Below are 18661 nucleotides of genomic sequence, written 5' to 3'. Positions count from 1 at the left end.
ACTCGGTGTCCCACTGCAGACTGTTAAAGGATGTACTTGGATATGGACTAGGTTCCCACATACGAGAGTGGCTCGATGACTTTTTAAGTAATAGAACCCAGCATGCTGTGCTCGCCGGCGAATGTTCATTAGAGAGAGATAAGGGTTTTGTCAGGAGTGCCCCAGGGAAGCGCGACGTGCGGGGTAGCCGCGTTGTCTTAGGCGCCTTGCCACGGTTCGAACGATTCCCTCCGTCGGAGGTTCGAATCCTCCTCGGGCATGGGTATGTGTTTTGTCCTTAGCTTAAGTTAGTTTAAGTTAGATTAAGCAGTGTGTAGGGACTGATGACCTCAGCAGTTTGGTCGCTTAGGAATTCATACATTTGAACCCCGTCTCGCTTTATTTATCCACAGCGACAATAGTGCCCCAACCAGCCAGTAAGGAACACTTCTCAATACGATATTGGATAAGTGAGAATACTAACTTGATTTCCAACATACTTTCTCTAACAGGAAGTGTATGCAGTGCCATAAAAATCGTCAGTAACTTTAAAAAATTACATCACATTTATGATTATTTGGTAAGCTAAAGACCGTGGGAGATACGAAACAGCGCATTACAGGATAGTTTATTTACGATCTTCTTGTAATGTACAGACATTTAGTGAAAAACTTCGGTTTCCTTTAATAAACACCAGAAGCCCTGATCTTTTACAGAAAGAAGTTCGTACATTTATCCAAAAAAGGAGAGTTTGTTCGCCACACTTTCCGCCAAATCAGTTGCTGTTGAACTTTGGAAACCTATATGGAATGTAATACCTGCTGTGTTTAACATATCAAATAAGCCACCACAGCCGTGGCTTAAGGAAAAACCTCACACATGTGATAATAAATCGTCAAAAGCAATAAAAGTGTTTCCCAACACAGGAGAAACCAGTTCCACAATTGTTGCTAAATCTTGAGCCACAACCGGAAAAAACCTTCAACACATTCGCTTTTGAAGCAAAAGTAATAACGTGTACTAAAATATTCGTGTAGTATAAAAAAAGCGAATCTTTGAACTTCATAAACAATTTTTAAGTGCCAAGTAAAGTGCCTATGATAATAACAGCAGCCAATAACGGAAATACATGAATGAAATGTGTTTATATTCTCTTGCTTCCAGCGTTATGAACTACAAATACACACATTCGAAAGTATTTCTTCATGAATGAGTTGTAGCTTGTATCACTGAAAGAGACTGATACTGTATCCTTTTATTTGTATTTCACGATAATTCACGCCTCTTGATAACTTACTAAGAAATGGAACTCAAAAATATAACATTCTGTTAAACAATAATTAGCCTTACGACACAGAAGACTCTCTGCTTTCTCACCGCTTGGAACGCTAGTGTCGCTCCAACTGTCAAACAGTAACAACTTTCACATCAGAGGGTGTACGTATTAGACTGTGGTGTCGCCATTGAGTGACTGTAGGAGGTTACATGGTGACACAGACAAAATTTATCGTTGGTGTCGAGCCGTGGCAACTCTCTGGATATCGACCTTTGTCCTCTGTATTGATCTTTGGTCATCGGTTGCGACTCGAGCGCGTCTGGTCGCTGGTGAGAGCTGAGGGCAGGACGAGCCTAGGAAGTATCTCGCGAAGTGGTCGTCCATTTGGCCGGAGTCGGCAGTACTTGTGGTGTGTTGTGAACTAGCCGGGGAGTCTAGGGGCTCTTGCTATCTGGAACTGGTTCACTTATATGCCAATTGGAGAATTCGCGTTGACAGATGTGGACTCTTGGAAACATTCTAAGGTGATTTTTATGTACTTATTTCGTTTTATTTGAACATCTTTTCTGGCCTCTATATCTACGGTGGTTTTAAATGCAGTCTGCTGTTTTCTGATGAACTCTGAATTCATATTCACGATTTCTTACGCGGGTTGTTGTTATGATGCGTTAAGTTCAGAGTGGTGCTGAACAGTACTTCGGGCTATCTTCGCGTTGTTTCACTGACACTATTACCTCTAAAACTTACGATCAGTGTAGGTATTTGTTGTTTGCCCTCCCTCGGTACTGACGCTTAGTCTGTTCCAGGCAAGACTGTCTATAGCCGAGCAGGGGCCCCATTCGACAGTTTTTTTCAATCCGACAGATATTTTCTGAGGAACGAATTTGTCTTCGTGTCCATCCTCCGCATCAAGCCCAGGAATATTTGATTTGTAAGTAAAAATGGCCTTCCCTTGCTGCTCTATATTCTATTTCTCCCAGACGCGTTTCGCCTTTTTCACTTTAAGGTACCATCAGTTGGATCTAGAATGATAAGAGTTTTGTTTTGATATGTGTTATTTTTAGATTGTAAAACAGTTCACGTCTCGTCTTTTGTGTAAATGAGAGTACTTACAGTGCTTCGCGTTTTTGGGTGGCCTGTGCGTTTCCTCTCACCTGGACACACACTGGAGGCCACAATACATCTTTATTCACGAAACATAAGCATGTTTTTATGTTCTGAACTTTTTTCTTCTCACTTCTCATCATGTTTGCCCTAATTATTGTGATGAATTACCAATCTTCTGTCACTAATAACACATATTTGATCGAAAACTGTAATTCCAAGACGTAACTTCTGTGAGTTCACTAAGTGTCTCATCCTGTCTGGTTTGTTTATGCACATGTTGCTAACCTAAAGAAGTATGTGTCAAAAAATAACTTCTGTTAATTTCTATTATGTTTATAACTGTGTGTGTGTTCAAAAATGGTTCAAATGGCTCTGAGCACTATGGGACTTAACAGCTTAGGTCATGAGTCCCCTAGAACTTAGAACTACTTAAACCTAACTAACCTGAGGACATCCATGCCCGAGGCAGGATTCGAATCTGCGACCGTAGCGGTCGCGCGGTTCCAGACTGAAGCGCCTAGAACCGCTCGGCCACTCTGGCCGGCTGTGTATGTGTGTGTGTGTGTGTGTGTGTGTACATGGAATTTTTTTATTTTTTTATTTTCTTTTTGTGTGCTGCGGGTATTTGTGGTCATTCAGTGCGAGTTGCAGAATGTTGAATATGAAAGTAACAGCTGTCAGAGAACGTTGAATATGAATGTAATAGCTCTCAGAGCTATTACATTCATGTTCAACATCTACAACTTGCGCTGAATAACCACTGACACGCGCACCCCACATAAAAAATCATACATTTATACAATCTCTCTCTCTCTCTCTCTCTCTCTCTCTCTCTCTCTCACACACACACACACGCACAAGCACAAGCACAGATATAAACATAATAGAAATGAATAGACGTTAGTTTTCGGCATATACTTCTTTAGGCTGGCAACATGTGTGTAAACAAACCAAACAGAATGAGACACATATTGAACTGACAGTAGTTTAGTCTTTCGATCAAATATGTGTAATTAATGACAGAAAACTGGAGATGCAACACAAGAATAAGGGCAAACAAGATGAAAAGTGGGAAGGAAAAAGTTCAGAACATAAAAACATGCTTATTTTTCGTACATAGAGCTGTAGTGCCACCTGCAGCATGTGACCAGATGAGACAAGAGGCAGATACAAACCAATAACGCAAAGTTATGTAAGTAAGCACATAATTTCATAAAAAACGAGACATGAACTGTTTTATAATCTACAGATACATATCAAAACAAAACTATCATTCTACATCCCACTGATGATACCTTACAGTGAAAAAGACGTAACGCGTCAGGGAGAAATAAAATACAGTACAGCAAGAAAAGGCCGTTTTTATTTACAAAACAAATATTTTCCAGGGAGTTTTGGGTGTTACCTCTGAACCGGATAAGCAATGACTGTAAGGCATATCTATAACTGGCTATTTGGTGAACTAGCTTTATGTCAATTTTTATGTGGTTTTGACCCACGCTTTTTAAAATATAAATTTCTTGTGTACTTGATTTGGCTGTGGTTCCCTTTGTGTTCGTAAATTATACTTTGTAAATTCAGCACAGGTTTTCCTTGGGGTGTTCTGCGTTTAGTTGTTAATATGACTTGGTGTGCACGCAACTGGGTTGCCCGTAGTTCAATACTTACTAATGCCTGCTCTGTACTACAGGTATCTATGCTAAACTTAACTGCTCATGGGCCTTGTACTGCTATGCGCTTACGTGAGTGTCCTAGCCTGGTTGGTGCTTGTCATCCTGGTTTTGCACGCCTGTGGTCTCCTGATTGGTAACTCGGAGATGAAGAAGCTTGCACAGGATGGAGTAGTATGGAGAGCTGCATCAAAAGCAGCCCGTGGACTGAAGACCACAACAACAGTCTACTGGTACACCGTTTTGTCCCTCAGGCGGAGTTCGAACGGTTGCGCTTGTGAGGCGTTAACTGTGCCCGCCGTTGATTGGGACGATGTCATCGGAGCCCACTCACACACAGAATTCATATATAATGTAAGTTGTATTCCTTTGGTACTACCACTCAGTCTCTGACACAAATTTGGTGTGTTTGCTTTAATAGCTTGTGCTCTCCATGCCGTCACTAAATTCTTCGTTAAAGAAAATGGTTTTAATTTTGTATATTACCATACCTTCAGGTTGCATATCGATATTGCTATACTTTTTACTCTTGTTGTATTTTTATATTTCAAAAAAAGTTTCATATGCCTATGCTTTCCTAAAAATGTTGGTGCACATGAAGAATCTCGCCCTTGTTATGCACAAAGAGTATGGGGGTCTCTCGCCCTGCTAATAGCTATTATCACGTATTGTTCAAAACCATTTTAGTAAGCAGGGGTGTAAGTAGGCTGTATATGTTTTCTTATTGGCAACGTTACGTAGCGCTCTGTATGAAAATCACTGGCTGTGCTGTGTGCAGTCTGTGGCTAGTTTGCATTGTTGTCTGCCATTGTAGTGTTGGGCAGTTGGCTGTGAACAGTGCGTAGCGTTGCGCAGTTGGAGGTGAGCCGCCAGCAGTGGTGGATGTGGGGAGAGAAATGGCGGAGTTTTGAAATTTGTAAGACTGGATGTCATGAACTGCTATGTATATTACGATTTTTCAACACTATTAAGGTAAATACATTGTTTGTTCTCTATTAAAATCTTTCATTTGCTAACTATGCCTATCAGTAGTTAGTGCCTTCAGTAGTTTGAATCTTTTATTTAGCTGGCAGTAGTGGCGCTCGCTGTATTGGAGTAGTTCAAGTAACGAAGATTTTTGGTGAGGTAAGTGATTTGTGAAAGGTATAGGTTAATGTTAGTCAGGGCCATTCTTGGTGAGGTAAGTGATTTGTGAAAGGTATAGGTTAATGTTAGTCAGGGCCATTTTTTGTAGGGATTTCTGAAAGTCAGATTGCGTTGCGCTAAAAAAAATATTGTGTGTCAGTTTAAGGACAGTCATGTATAATTGTTCTAAGGGGACGTTTCATATGTCGACCCTTAGCCGAGGATACCTCACTGGAATCTTCTGATTTTTTCTTGTAGTTTGTGTAATTAGTGTAGATTTTATTTATTGCTAGCGCGTAATTGTAGAGAGAATCTCCTCTGTAGTTGCAGTCTTTCATTGTTGTACAGTAAAACAGGTGTGGCACGCATGTAAATTTGCACCACGTATTTCACAGCTGCGCTTGCAATTAACTAGATACTATTTTCAGTGCTATGTCAACGTGTTTTCTTATTTTTGCTCTTCAAATTGTGCTTTTCTGTGTTATCGTGTGAAATATTGTGACAGTTATGGCGTGTGAAAAACGTAATACTAGGCTCCAAAGTAAACTGAGAAATGACAGTGAAGACGAAAGCAGTGTGTTTGCGCCACCGTGTAATGAATTAACTAATGTTCAACATAGTAATTTGGTAATTGTGCATAGGGAAATGGAGCGGGCGGGAAACAATGGAGTAGACAGTGAAACAATTAGTGAACAGGGAAGCATTATCGATCGATCGGTCGGCAACAGCCCGCCTCAGGAATTGGGAATGACAGGACACAATCTTGAAAATACTGCAGATTCAGGTTTTCGGTCCTCACCGTTTTCTCAAATAAGTCAAGACACATTTTCTGCTTGTCAAAATGTGAATGTTCCGGTGCAACTTCACTGCCGAAAGGCACTGAGGAACATGTTTCAGACACCAGTGCATTGTTATTACAGTTAATGCAACAAATGGGACAAAAGCTTCAAAAGTTAGACACAATGGAACAAAATCTTCAAAAGTTAGACACAATGGAACAAAATCTTCAAAAGTTAGACACAATGGGACAACACCAGAGACAAACACAGCAACAGTTAGACACAATGGAACAAAATCAGAGACAAACACAGCAAAAGCTTCAAAAGTGAGACACCACACTTGAACAAACACGTGAAGATTTAACTACTGAGTTACATAACATTGAATCGGAATGTCAAAAAGTCTGTAATGATGTAAAAACACAAATTTGTGAGCATTTTCAACCTATCTTTTCGCGGCATGAAAATACATTACAGAATCACGAAGCAGCCATAAAAGAACTGCAAACCATTGTTCATGAAAATCATGAGACCTTGTGGGCTAAAATTGACTCAGTTGCATCTACCGATTCGGTTATGCTACTTGCAAAAACTCAGTAAAACTTAAAGAATACAGTAGATACGATTTCAACACAAATGGACACTCTGAAACTTAGTTCAGAAAAACACACTGAGGAAATAAGTATAGTATTGGAGAAAGTAGCCAAACTTTCGGATCAGTTCACTAACTTATCTGCAAAGGTAGATGATGATCTGAATGACACAACACCTGTAGCCATCACTGACACAGAAGAGTATGAACAAATTAAGAAATTCAAACAAAATCAGAATCAAATTAATACGCAACATAAAAGAGAAATCCGGGAAGTACAAGATCAGTTGGCACAAGTCATACAAAAATTACAATTTCAGAGGGCACTCGCGCTTCAACACGGGAAGAGGGACTTAGAAATACGGAAAAGCCACAAAATAAAAACACAGGGCATTTCGGAAATTATGAAAGAAATTGGCAAGGTGCACCGAATTTTGAGATGCAACCGCCGACACGACGTAACAATGACCGATATGCTACTCTCCGAAACAATGATTTTGACTATAAGCTGTTCATTATTACACGTAAATTCAAAACATTTCAGAATTCTGGCAACGACATTCATCCACAAGCGTGGCTCCATCAATTCTCTCATTGTTTTCCTCCCAACTGGTCATTAGAGCACAGATTAGAATTTATGTGTGGCTACTTAGAGAATGAACCAGCTGAAAGAATGCGATCGGTCATTCACGATTGTCACAGTGAAGGAGAATTTTATCATGCCTTCCTCTCAGCATATTGGTCTCAAGCTACACAAGACCGAGTAAAACATAGCATCATAATGATGAAACATTTTGAACAATCTGAATTTTCCAGTCTTGTGAAATATTTTGAAGACATGTAGCACAAGAATCAGTACCTGTCAAACCCATACAGCCCCTCAGAACTCATCCGCATTTGCTTAATCAAACTACCTGAACATTTACGACATATTATTTTCGCAGGACGTTGCAAAGACGAAACTGAAGTTCTTCAGGGACTCTTACAAGAATTAGAAATTGACACTGACAATCGCGGAACGCGAAAACGGGAACACAACAATTACAGGTCACATCCGTCACAATTCCACGACGAAAGAAATAATAACTGGACACGACAAGACTATTCTTACAACGCAAATCGTGAACAAAACAGACACCACCCATATGACAACCACTGGCAGAGTAATAGTTACAGAGGAAGATTGCATTTCCGTAGTAATGAATATGACAGAGATAACCATAGAAACAAACAATATAGGAACCAAAATAATTATTATCAAGGGAGACAGAATAACTTCAGACGCAACGGTCCACCACGCAGTTACGATTCCAGGAGAAATTCTCCACCACATGACCGACAAACGAGAAACTATGTAAACTGCCGACAAAACAACAGACCTGAATTCCATCAGAACTGGCGAGCTTCAAACAGGGCAGGGCCTTCTCGTCAAGGTGAATTTGTAGAAGTTAGGTCTCCTAATCCCAATAACGGCGCGCGCCAACAAAGAGACAGACAATGACTTGCACCGCAGGCAGCCACGTGCGCCGGCTGGCTCAGAGAAAAATAACATAGACGTTAACCTTGAGAAAAATTTTAACATTCCTTACCGACGTATACCACATGATAATTGCGTTGAAGTTGAAACTCTGCTTACTAGGAAGAGTAAAGGTTTACACCACATTTCACATGTAAAACCGTTTATTGAAAGATAATCTGCTTTTTAACTTTGTCTTTGCCATAAAACTTTTCACTTCACATTTCTAGTATGCATTGTCAGACTTAGAAACTGTTACCATGCAACAATGTTTGAAGTTAAATATCCAATCAAGAACCAAGAGAACGTATTTAAACAGAAATTACGAATGCATTGTTATAGTGAACAGACGTCACAGTGTTATTGTGTGTGTACATTCTTGCTTTTTAGTTGCACGATTACGTAATGACTATAAGGCTTACATACTTAGAACATATACTGGTACTGCTAATGATATTTTAATGCAACATTTTGGTTTACTTGAAAATACATTCTGGATTTAAAATACTTTCTGTGAGATACCAGATGACACAGTGGTTAGTTTATGTGACAGCTACACGATTTTATCACAACGCTACTAATGAGTGACAATTTACAATGTTGCTTTTGTGGTGTTTCTGTTTTATATCTGCACAGTTTTTCTGAATTCTTCTGGAAAGGAAAACATGTTTTAGTAGTAACTTTTGTGGTATAGCTACAATGAGACAACCTTTTCTGTAGCACAACAATACGTTATAGCACAATACTTTCTTCATCACAGCAATAAGCGTAATAACTAAGATATCTATACGCAAAGCATTCCACTTTTGTTTATCATGAGGTAAATACATTGGTTTCTGCAGAACGTAGCTTTCGGAGGACTATAACTACGACACTTCCACAGAGATTATCTTACAGCAAGATGGACATTTAGCGCTACAGGACACGCATTTGAGTGATTAATTTTGTACTTAAATCATTTATTTTTAAAGATATTTGAAGTACAATGATACAAAGGTTTTACGTGATACATTTCATTCCATTGCTGTAATCTGTAACACCTGAGATTATAATTACATTAATCCTCAGGGGGGTACACGCTTACTTTGTGTACCATGTGTTTGGCAAGCACAAGGAGCCCTAGCTAATATGGTATTTGCTTATACAACTTTACACATCGGTACCATATTTCTCTAACACACAAATTACACAGCTATCTGATCATTTAACTGAGAGACAAACATATTTTTACTACATCAGTGACACATGTTTACACAATTACACATTTGGGTAACTTCACACTTATGAAACTGTATTTTGTCTGTACTTTGTGAACTGTTCATATTTTTTCGGAACCATTGTGATACTATGAGAGCTTTGAATGATGTATTTGGTAAGGGAGCATGATTTTAAAGTACGTTTGAGCAGAGAATTTTTTTGGGCTTTGACATTATTGCAGAAAGTTACGACGTTTTTGAGATTTGACTGAGGTGTTATGATATTATTATGACGACGATGTGTATTATGCTGTTGAGGAATGTTTATTATGATATGTATTCCAAAGTGATGAAATACTGAAGAAGTGTCGACGAATACGTATATGAATAATGAGTAGTGGTTAGGGTCTCTGATTTTTGGAAAAGGATGTTGGAAACCAAGAATCGTACTTTAAGAGTTATGAAATGTGTGTAAATGTGTGAATGTCTCACAATGCCGACGACAACTTTTTGAACACTGTTATATTCATAGGATTTTGTTTCTACACATTTGCAACGCAAATTATCGACCTGGGAAATTTTTATATGAGACTGTCACTGAAAGCAAACTGGTGTCGTAAATATTTCGGCAAGAAAGTTAAGTGACCACCTTCACGTAAGTGTCGTGGGCACCCAGCTGCAGGACAGATGCCTGGAAAAAAGCCATTAGTGTGTGCCTTTCAGAGGTACAGGTGGAGAAAAAAGGAGGCCATTACGCTCGCTATTGACATTTCTTTGTAGAAAGCATTGCAAATACGACACGCTCAAACTTGAAAACATATGTTTACACTGTGGAGCTCGTAATTTATGATATTTACTAAAATGCCTAATGAAATGATGAGAAACATTTTACATCTATTGTCCTTTTAGTTGAGAGATTGCTCATTTTGTTTAATATCTGGTTTCCAGCTGTGTTGCAGCATTGGTTTTATAAAATAAAATTAAGTGCATTTGCTAATGTGAGCACTTTCTGTCAACAGATCTATTAAATAATAATTTTATGATCCATATTCTTCGAAAAAGGAGCACTTGGAATGGAAAAAACAATAAGAAGGAATTAATAACAGTACCTGCATACATAATTTTCTTTTCAACTACTTGGTAAGTTTTTTGGTAGAGTAAGTTATCGTGATGCATCACTATAGTGTTAATATGTGACATAGGTATTAAAAATGGCGATATTTACTGTAATATTTTTTCTGCTTGAGCTTTGTCATGTTTAGATATAAGTTATTGCATTTGCTGCTGCTGTTTGCCAGGCATAGTGCTACTGAATTTTAATTTGTGTTACTCTGCTAAGCCAGTTTACTACTGATTTATTTTTCTTGTTTGCTGCACATTGTCTCATATTAGTTGTAATATTGCAATTGCTTTGCTAATTTCTATAATGCTACTTGCTTTGCAAATCTGCATTTTTTTGTCATTGCTGTTTGTGTTAATTGTTTTGTGCTGCTGCATTGCCTCGTTCCTTAGTTTAGCATCTGAGCTCAGTAGATTTAAGTTAGCTTAAGATGGGGTAGGCTATATGAGAGAACGAGTTATGATAATTGGAAGAAATGCATTGAGAAGCTATAAGAAAATGGTTTGGCCAAAAAAAAACAGTAGTGTACAGTGGAGAAAAACTATTTATGAAAGAGGATGTGAACAGAATACAGAAAGCAGGCTTAGATGGGACTTTTGGGACTAATGAAGAACGAAGGGAGATCTCCGAGAAGTAAAGAAAGTTTTGTTTCCAAAATACTGCAATAAAACAAACCCTGTCCTTTCCTTATGTTATCCCACTATGTATTTGTGTACCCTTGGGTATTTGTGTTCATCCTGTCTTTATGTGTTTATCCGATGAGAGTTACATTGTAGAATTTTTCTGATAATATGTTATTTACTTTGTAAAGATGTTTAGTCATTATTTATCTGTTCTGTTTTGTTGCTCATATGTGAAGTTGATGTTTCAAAAGTTATTCTGATCTTTATGTATGTACTTATGTCATAATTTTTGTAATGCTGACGTGCATGTTTATTTCTATTCTTTTGTAAAGCCTGCATTACCACAAATGTTATCTGTATTGTTATATTCTTTAATGATGTATTTTGCACCTTTGTTATTGTATTCTTATGTTATAAAATTGTAATTGACACCAGTTCATCAAAATAAGTAACTTGTAAGTTACATTTCACTGCACACGTTTTTGTTGGTCATAGTATATGCACAATATGTGAAAAAAAAGAGGACTGTTAGTGTTTGGACGTGTGTTAATAATTCAGCAAGCGACTGATTAACAGCATTGCTGGTTCTAAGGACAATTCCAAAAAGTTCGTGAGTGTACAAGTGGTGGTTTATGGACTTGCTATATTGTCTGCAAGACTTCTAAGGACAATTCCAAAAACTTTGTGGGTGCACAAGGGGTGGTTTATGGACTTGCTATATTCTCTGCAAGACTCTTCGATGGTGATTGTGCACCTGCACAGTCGCAACAGATGGCTGCTGGCTGTCTCTACAAGGACTACAGTGGGTCTGCACCTTTGATGACCCACCAATACCATTATTTCCACAAGGACTGCAGTGGGTCTGCACCTTTGATGACCCACCAATACCATTATTTCTACAAGGACTACAGTGGGTCTACACCTTCGCTGACTCACCAGTACCACTATTTCTACAAGGACTGCAGTGGGTCTGCACCTCTGGTGGCCCACCAATACCACAATCTCTACCAGGACTACAGTGGGTCTGCACCTCTGGTGGCCCACCAATACCGTAATCTCTACCGGGACTACAGTGGGTTTACTCTGTGATGACCTACCTACCAATTTTCTTCAAACTGTCGAATGACTCTGCTGTGGGTTTCCTCTGTTGTGGCCCATTACCTGTCTGCATGTCGAGAGTCAGCACTGTCTTTCCGTTGGAAGGACAACACTACTTCTTCAAGACTTCATGGAAATCCACTATTTCCGTGTGCATTCTCTTTTACTGCTCAGACTTTGAGAAAAAACACAACAACACTGCAATATTACCGTGATGAATGATCAGGACTATCTTTATGGACTGTGAGAAAATTTTAGCTCATGACCAACATTGTATCAATAAGTGTGTGCATTTGATATCTTTGTTATTGTAATTATGATAAATTTTATCAAATAATTATTGGCCACTGCCCAAAACAATTTGTAAAATTTTTTGTGGGGAGCATGGGGGCTATGTAGGTGGCTGTTTATGTTTTCTTATTGGCAACGTTACGTAGCGCTCTGTATGAAAATCACTGGCTGTGCTGTGTGCAGTCTGTGGCTAGTTTGCATTGTTGTCTGCCATTGTAGTGTTGGGCAGTTGGCTGTGAACAGTGCGTAGCGTTGCGAAGTTGGAGGTGAGCCGCAAGCAGTGGTGGATGTGGGGAGAGAAATGGCATGGTTTTGAAATTTGTAAGACTGGATGTCATGAACTGCTACGTATATTATGATTTTTCAACACTATTAAGGTAAATACATTGTTTGTTCTCTATTAAAATCTTTCATTTGCTAACTATGCCTATCAGTAGTTAGTGCCTTCAGTAGTTTGAATCTTTTATTTAGCTGGCAGTAGTGGCGCTCGCTGTATTGCAGTAGCTTGAGTAACGAAGATTTTTGTGAGGTAAGTGATTTGTGAAAGGTATAGGTTAATGTTAGTCAGGGCCATTTTTTGTAGGGATTTCTGAAAGTCAGATTGCGTTGCGCTAAAAAAAATATTGTATGTCAGTTTAAGGACAGTCATGTATAATTGTTCTAAGGGGACGTTTCAGGGGTTTCAGTCCCGCCATTTACCTGGTTCGACTGATAACATTTTATTACCATCATCTTGTTCTTTCTAGGGTCAGATTATTATCAGTATGGTTGCCGCCCCTTCGGGCTTGTTATCTGCCGAAAATAAATTTAGGGAATTGTTATTATTCGTTCAACCCTTAGTTAATTGCTAAAATTTTTAATAATTGGTTCATGTGAATGATCTTTTGTCCATTAATGGGTTATTACTAAAGCCATTTTGAAGTTACTTTCAATTATAGTTTTTCTATGCGGAAGCCATATATTGTCGAATGATTGTTTTCAAATCGTAAACCTTGTTCGAGTTTAGAGAACTTTTATATTTTCATCTAAAGCGTATTGTTTTCTTTAATTCTGAAACTTTTTATGAATCAATCATTTTGTGTTTAATAAGTGGTGAAAGACGATCCAAAAGTCACGGCTTCAGTCCTTCCACTAAACTCCTTACGGCGATTTTGGGGCTCTAGGTGTGATGAATGACAGCTTGCTCTGAACATGAAAAAATGCAACTTAATGTGAATGAGTAGGAAAAATAATCGCATAACATTCGATTACAGCATTATTAATGTACTGCCTGACAACACTTCGATTAAATATCTAGGCATCATGTTGCAATGCTATATGAATTCAGGGGAGGACGAAATAAGTGTTTAACGTCCCGTCGACAACGAGGTCATTAGAGACGGAGCACGAGCTCAGGTTAGGGAAGGACGGGGAAGGCTGTGCCCTTTCAGAGGAACCATCCCGGCATTTGCCTCAAGCGATTTAGGGAAATCACGGAAAACCTAAATCTGGATGGCCGGACGCGGGTTTTAACCGCCGTCTTTCCGAATGCGAATCCAGTGTGCTATCCACTGCGCCACCCCGCTCCACGATACGAAGTGGAACAGGCACGTAAGGACGTAGTAGGGAAGGCGAAACATGGGCTTAGATTTGTTGGACGAATTTCAGGAGTGTGTTTCATCAATAAAGGAGGCCACGTATAGAACACTAGTGCGACCCATTTTTGGGTACTGATCGAATGTTTGGGACCACCACAAGGTCCGATTAAGCATACAGGGTACTTTTCCGGTTCAATATTACGTAAAAATCAACACCTATTTCTTTCAGGCACTGTTTATTATATATATGTTTTACAGATTTTTTGTTGATATCAGGTAACACAGCACGCTTTCTAAACAAATCAGAAGTATTTTGAATATTTTTGAACCTGCTTAGGGTTATTAAAAAAATTAGAAACAAATTGATGCAGTTTTGTTTTTTCGAAAACGTTCCTCAAATTGACGTACCATTTAATCCAATATTGTAAATTTGAAGGAGACCAAATTTTTACCAGATATGCTGGCTTAGATATGATGGCTTAGATACTAGACCTATTTAATTCTACCTCTTATGCACGTTACAAGGATAAAAAAAATCAGCTATTACATTTTAATTTTTATAAATTTTTTCCCAGTAAAAATGTTATTTTTTCTGTAATTTAGTGGATTCTGCAATAAAGCTTAGGTCTACTACACAAGTATGGACTGTTGAAAATTACAGAAAAGAATTAGAGCAATGGTTTATAAACTTTAGGGAATGTTGGTACCTGAATTCTGAGAAATGCAACTTGTGGGAAATTGTGAATGAAGATACGAGTCCAATTGAACTCCTCAGAACATTCCTGAAGCATAGTCTTCATCCTGCAGCATTTCTTCATCTTCAAGCTTCCTCTTGGCATTCCTTTTAGCACTTTTTGCTTCTTTGGTAACTTGAAGAGCGAATCTTTCAGCTTCATGTACTCGTTGTCTGTCATGTGCAAGCAATTGATCTTCCATATTACAGCTACACTTTATGCCTAAATTTCTAAGGACTTCCAACCTTCCTGTCACTCCAGCACTGAAACATATCACTGCATCTAGTACACCAACTTTTAATGTATTTAGTCCTACAAAAACATTCATGAGTAATATTTCCCATACGCAATGGTTGAAACTTTCATTGGAGCCGGCCGGAGTGGCCAAGCGGTTCTAGGCGCTACAGTTTAGAACCGCGCGACCGCTACGGTCGCAGGTTCGAATCCTGCCTCGGGCATGAATGTGTGTGATGTCCTTAGGTCAGTTAGGTTTAAGTAGTTCTAAGTTCTAGGGGACTGATGACCTCAGAAGTTAAGTCCCATAGTGCTCAGAGACATTTTTTTCATTTGCATTCTAAGTACCCCCATCAAGACATTTACTAAGCAATACACGATTTCTCAGGTCTCTAAAAATTGGTTTTATTTCATTCATAACAGAAAGGTTACAGTTCTTTTCGAAATAATACTGGTTTTTGTAACGGAAATAAAGGGGGTGTGGCACCATACATGACCGTAACTTTAAAATTTGGGATATATGTAGGTCATTTTTCATTTGAAATCCTATAATATATGTATCAGTGTAATGAGGAATGACTATAGAATTTAATGAAGTCATAAAAAATTTCGATTTTCCACCATTTATAAGTACCCTGTATCCTTAAGGGAAGACATCGAGGCAATTCGTAAGTGTGCTGCTAGATTTGTTACCGGTAAGTTCGACCATCATGTGAGTGTTACAGAGATGCCTCGTGAATTCAAATGCGAATCCCTGGAGAGAAGTCGACATTCTTTTCACGGCACCATTGAGAATATTTAGAGAACCAGCATTAGACGTGGACCGCAGAAAGATTCTTCTGCCGCCAACATGCAGTTCGCTTAAGGATCATGAAGATAAGAGAAACATTGGTCTCTTACCAAGGCTTATAATCAGTCGTGGCTATACTAGTAATAGCATGTATGTGAATGTGATATGGTTCACCTCTCTCACTACACTGGTCCCTCTCAACCCCACACCTGTGGTCGAGCCGGCCGCTGTGGCCGAGCGGTTCTAGGCGCTACAGTCTGGAACCGCGCGACCGCTACGCTCAGAGGTTCGAATCCTGCCTCGGGCATGGATGTGTGTTATGTCCTTAGGTTAGTTAGGTTTAAGTAGTTCTAAGTTCTAGGGGACTGATAACCTCAGATGTTAAGTCCCATACTGCTCAGAGCCATTTGAACCTGTGGCTGAGATGGACGACTCCTGTATTTTAAGTGGCAGTACCTTAATAATATGTTGTACTGATGTTAATATGACATTCTATATCAACATGCTGCCAGAAGTAAAAAAAGTTGGAAAATACAAATTTTATGCGGAAAAAAAGCAAAAATGGTTCAAATGCCTCTGAGCACTATGAGACTCAACTTCTGATGTCATTAGTCCCCTAGAACTTAGAACTAGTTAAACCTAACTAACCTAAGGACATCACACACATCCATGCCCGAGGCAGGATTCGAACCTGCGACTGCAGCGCCTAGAACCGCACGGCAAAAAAAAAATGCAATCCAACACTCCCAGACCTAACTTGCCAAACGCCTCCAAATAGGCCCAACTTGCTGTTGTTATTCTTTTCTTACCTGCCAAATGACAAAAACCGGTAGACATCCATCGGTGTATGAAGTGTGTATTTGGGTCAGCATGTCTGCCAAAACAACCGTTGTGGAATGGCGAGTGAGAAGGAGTGGTGCTGCTTCATGATAACGCCTTCCCCATATTGGAAATGGTTTATCTCAGAAGAAGCGCCAGCTAAAGTGTGAGAGACACGAGCGCCAGCCCTATACTCATGATATACATTGAAAAAGTTAAAAGAAGGGCAGCACGTTTTGTACTAGGGCGAAATAGGAAAGAGTGTGTCACTGAAATGATACAGGATTTGGGATGGACATCATTAAAACAAAGGCGTTTTTCGTTGCAGAGGAAACTTCTCATGAAATTCCGATCACCTACTTTCTCCTTCGAATGCGAAAATATTTTGTTCACACCGACCTACATATGGAGAAACGGAGAAACGATCACCATGATAAAATAAAGGAAATCAGAGAACCCATGGAAAGATATAGGTGTTCGTTCTTTCTGCGTGCTTTACGAGATTGTAATAACAGATAATTGTGAAGGTGCCTCTGCCAGGCATTTACAGGGTGTTTCAAAAATGACCGGTATATTTGAAACGGCAATAAAAACTAAACGAGCAGCGATAGAAATACACCGTTTGTTGCAATATGCTTGGGACAACAGTACGTTTTCAGGCGGACAAACTTTCGAAATTACAGTAGTTACAATTTTCAACAACAGATGGCGCTGCAAGTGATGTGAAAGATATAGAAGACAACGCCGTCTGTGGGTGCGCCATTCTGTACGTCGTCTTTCTGCTGTAAGCGTGTGCTGTTCACAACGTGCAAGTGTGCTGTAGACAACATGGTTTATTCCTTAGAACACAGGATTTTTCTGGTGTTGGAATTCCACCGCCTAGAACATAGTGTTGTTGCAACAAGACGAAGTTTTCAACGGAGGTTTAATGTAACCAAAGGACCGAAAAGCAATACAATAAAGGATCTGTTTGAAAAATTTCAACGGACTGGGAACGTGACGGATGAACGTGCTGGAAAGGTAGGGCGACCGCGTACGGCAACCACAGAGGGCAATGCGCAGCTAGTGCAGCAGGTGATCCAACAGCGGCCTCGGGTTTCGTTCGCCATGTTGCAGCTGCGGTCCAAATGACGCCAACGTCCACGTATCGTCTCATGCGCCAGAGTTTACACCTCTATCCATACAAAATTCAAACGCGGCAACCCCTCAGCGCCGCTACCATTGCTGCACGAGTGACATTCGCTAACGATATAGTGCACAGGATTGATGACGGCGATATGCATGTGGGCAGCATTTGGTTTACTGACGAAGCTTATTTTTACCTGGACGGCTTCGTCAATAAACAGAACTGGCGCATATGGGGAACCGAAAAGCCCCATGTTGCAGTCCCATCGTCCATGCATCCTCAAAAAGTACTGGTCTGGGCCGCCATTTCTTCCAAAGGAATCATTGGCCCATTTGTCAGATCCGAAACGATTACTGCATCACGCTATCTGGACATTCTTCGTGAATTTGTGGCGGTACAAACTGCCTTAGACGACACGGCGAACACCTCGTGGTTTATGCAAGATGGTGCCCGGCCACATCGCACGGCCGACGTCTTTAATTTCCTGAACGAATATTTCGATGATCGTGTGATTGCTTTGGGCTATCCGAAACATACAGGAGGCGGCGTGGATTGGCCTCCCTATTCGCCAGACATGAACCCCTGTGACTTCTTTCTGTGGAGACACTTGAAAGACCAGGTGTACCGCCAGAATCCAGAAACAATTGAACAGCTGAAGCAGTACATCTCATCTGCATGTGAAGCCATTCCGCCAGACACGTTGTCAAAGGTTTCGGGTAATTTCATTCAGAGACTACGCCATATTATTGATACGCATGGTGGATATGTGGAAAATATCGTACTATAGAGTTTCCCAGACCGCAGCGCCATCTGTTGTTGAAAATTGTAACTACTGTAATTTCGGAAGTTTGTCCGCCTGAAAATGTACTGTTGTCCCAAGCATATTGCAACAAACGGTGTATTTCTATCGCTGCTCGTTTAGTTTTTATTGCCGTTTCAAATATACCGGTCATTTTTGAAACACCCTGTAGATGTGATTTACAGAGTATCCACGTGGGTGCAGGTGTGG

The sequence above is a fragment of the Schistocerca nitens genome, chromosome 7, assembly GCF_023898315.1.
Source record: "Schistocerca nitens isolate TAMUIC-IGC-003100 chromosome 7, iqSchNite1.1, whole genome shotgun sequence".
NCBI classification, from domain to species: domain Eukaryota; kingdom Metazoa; phylum Arthropoda; class Insecta; order Orthoptera; family Acrididae; genus Schistocerca; species Schistocerca nitens.
Note: the sequence above shows the minus strand (reverse complement) of the source record.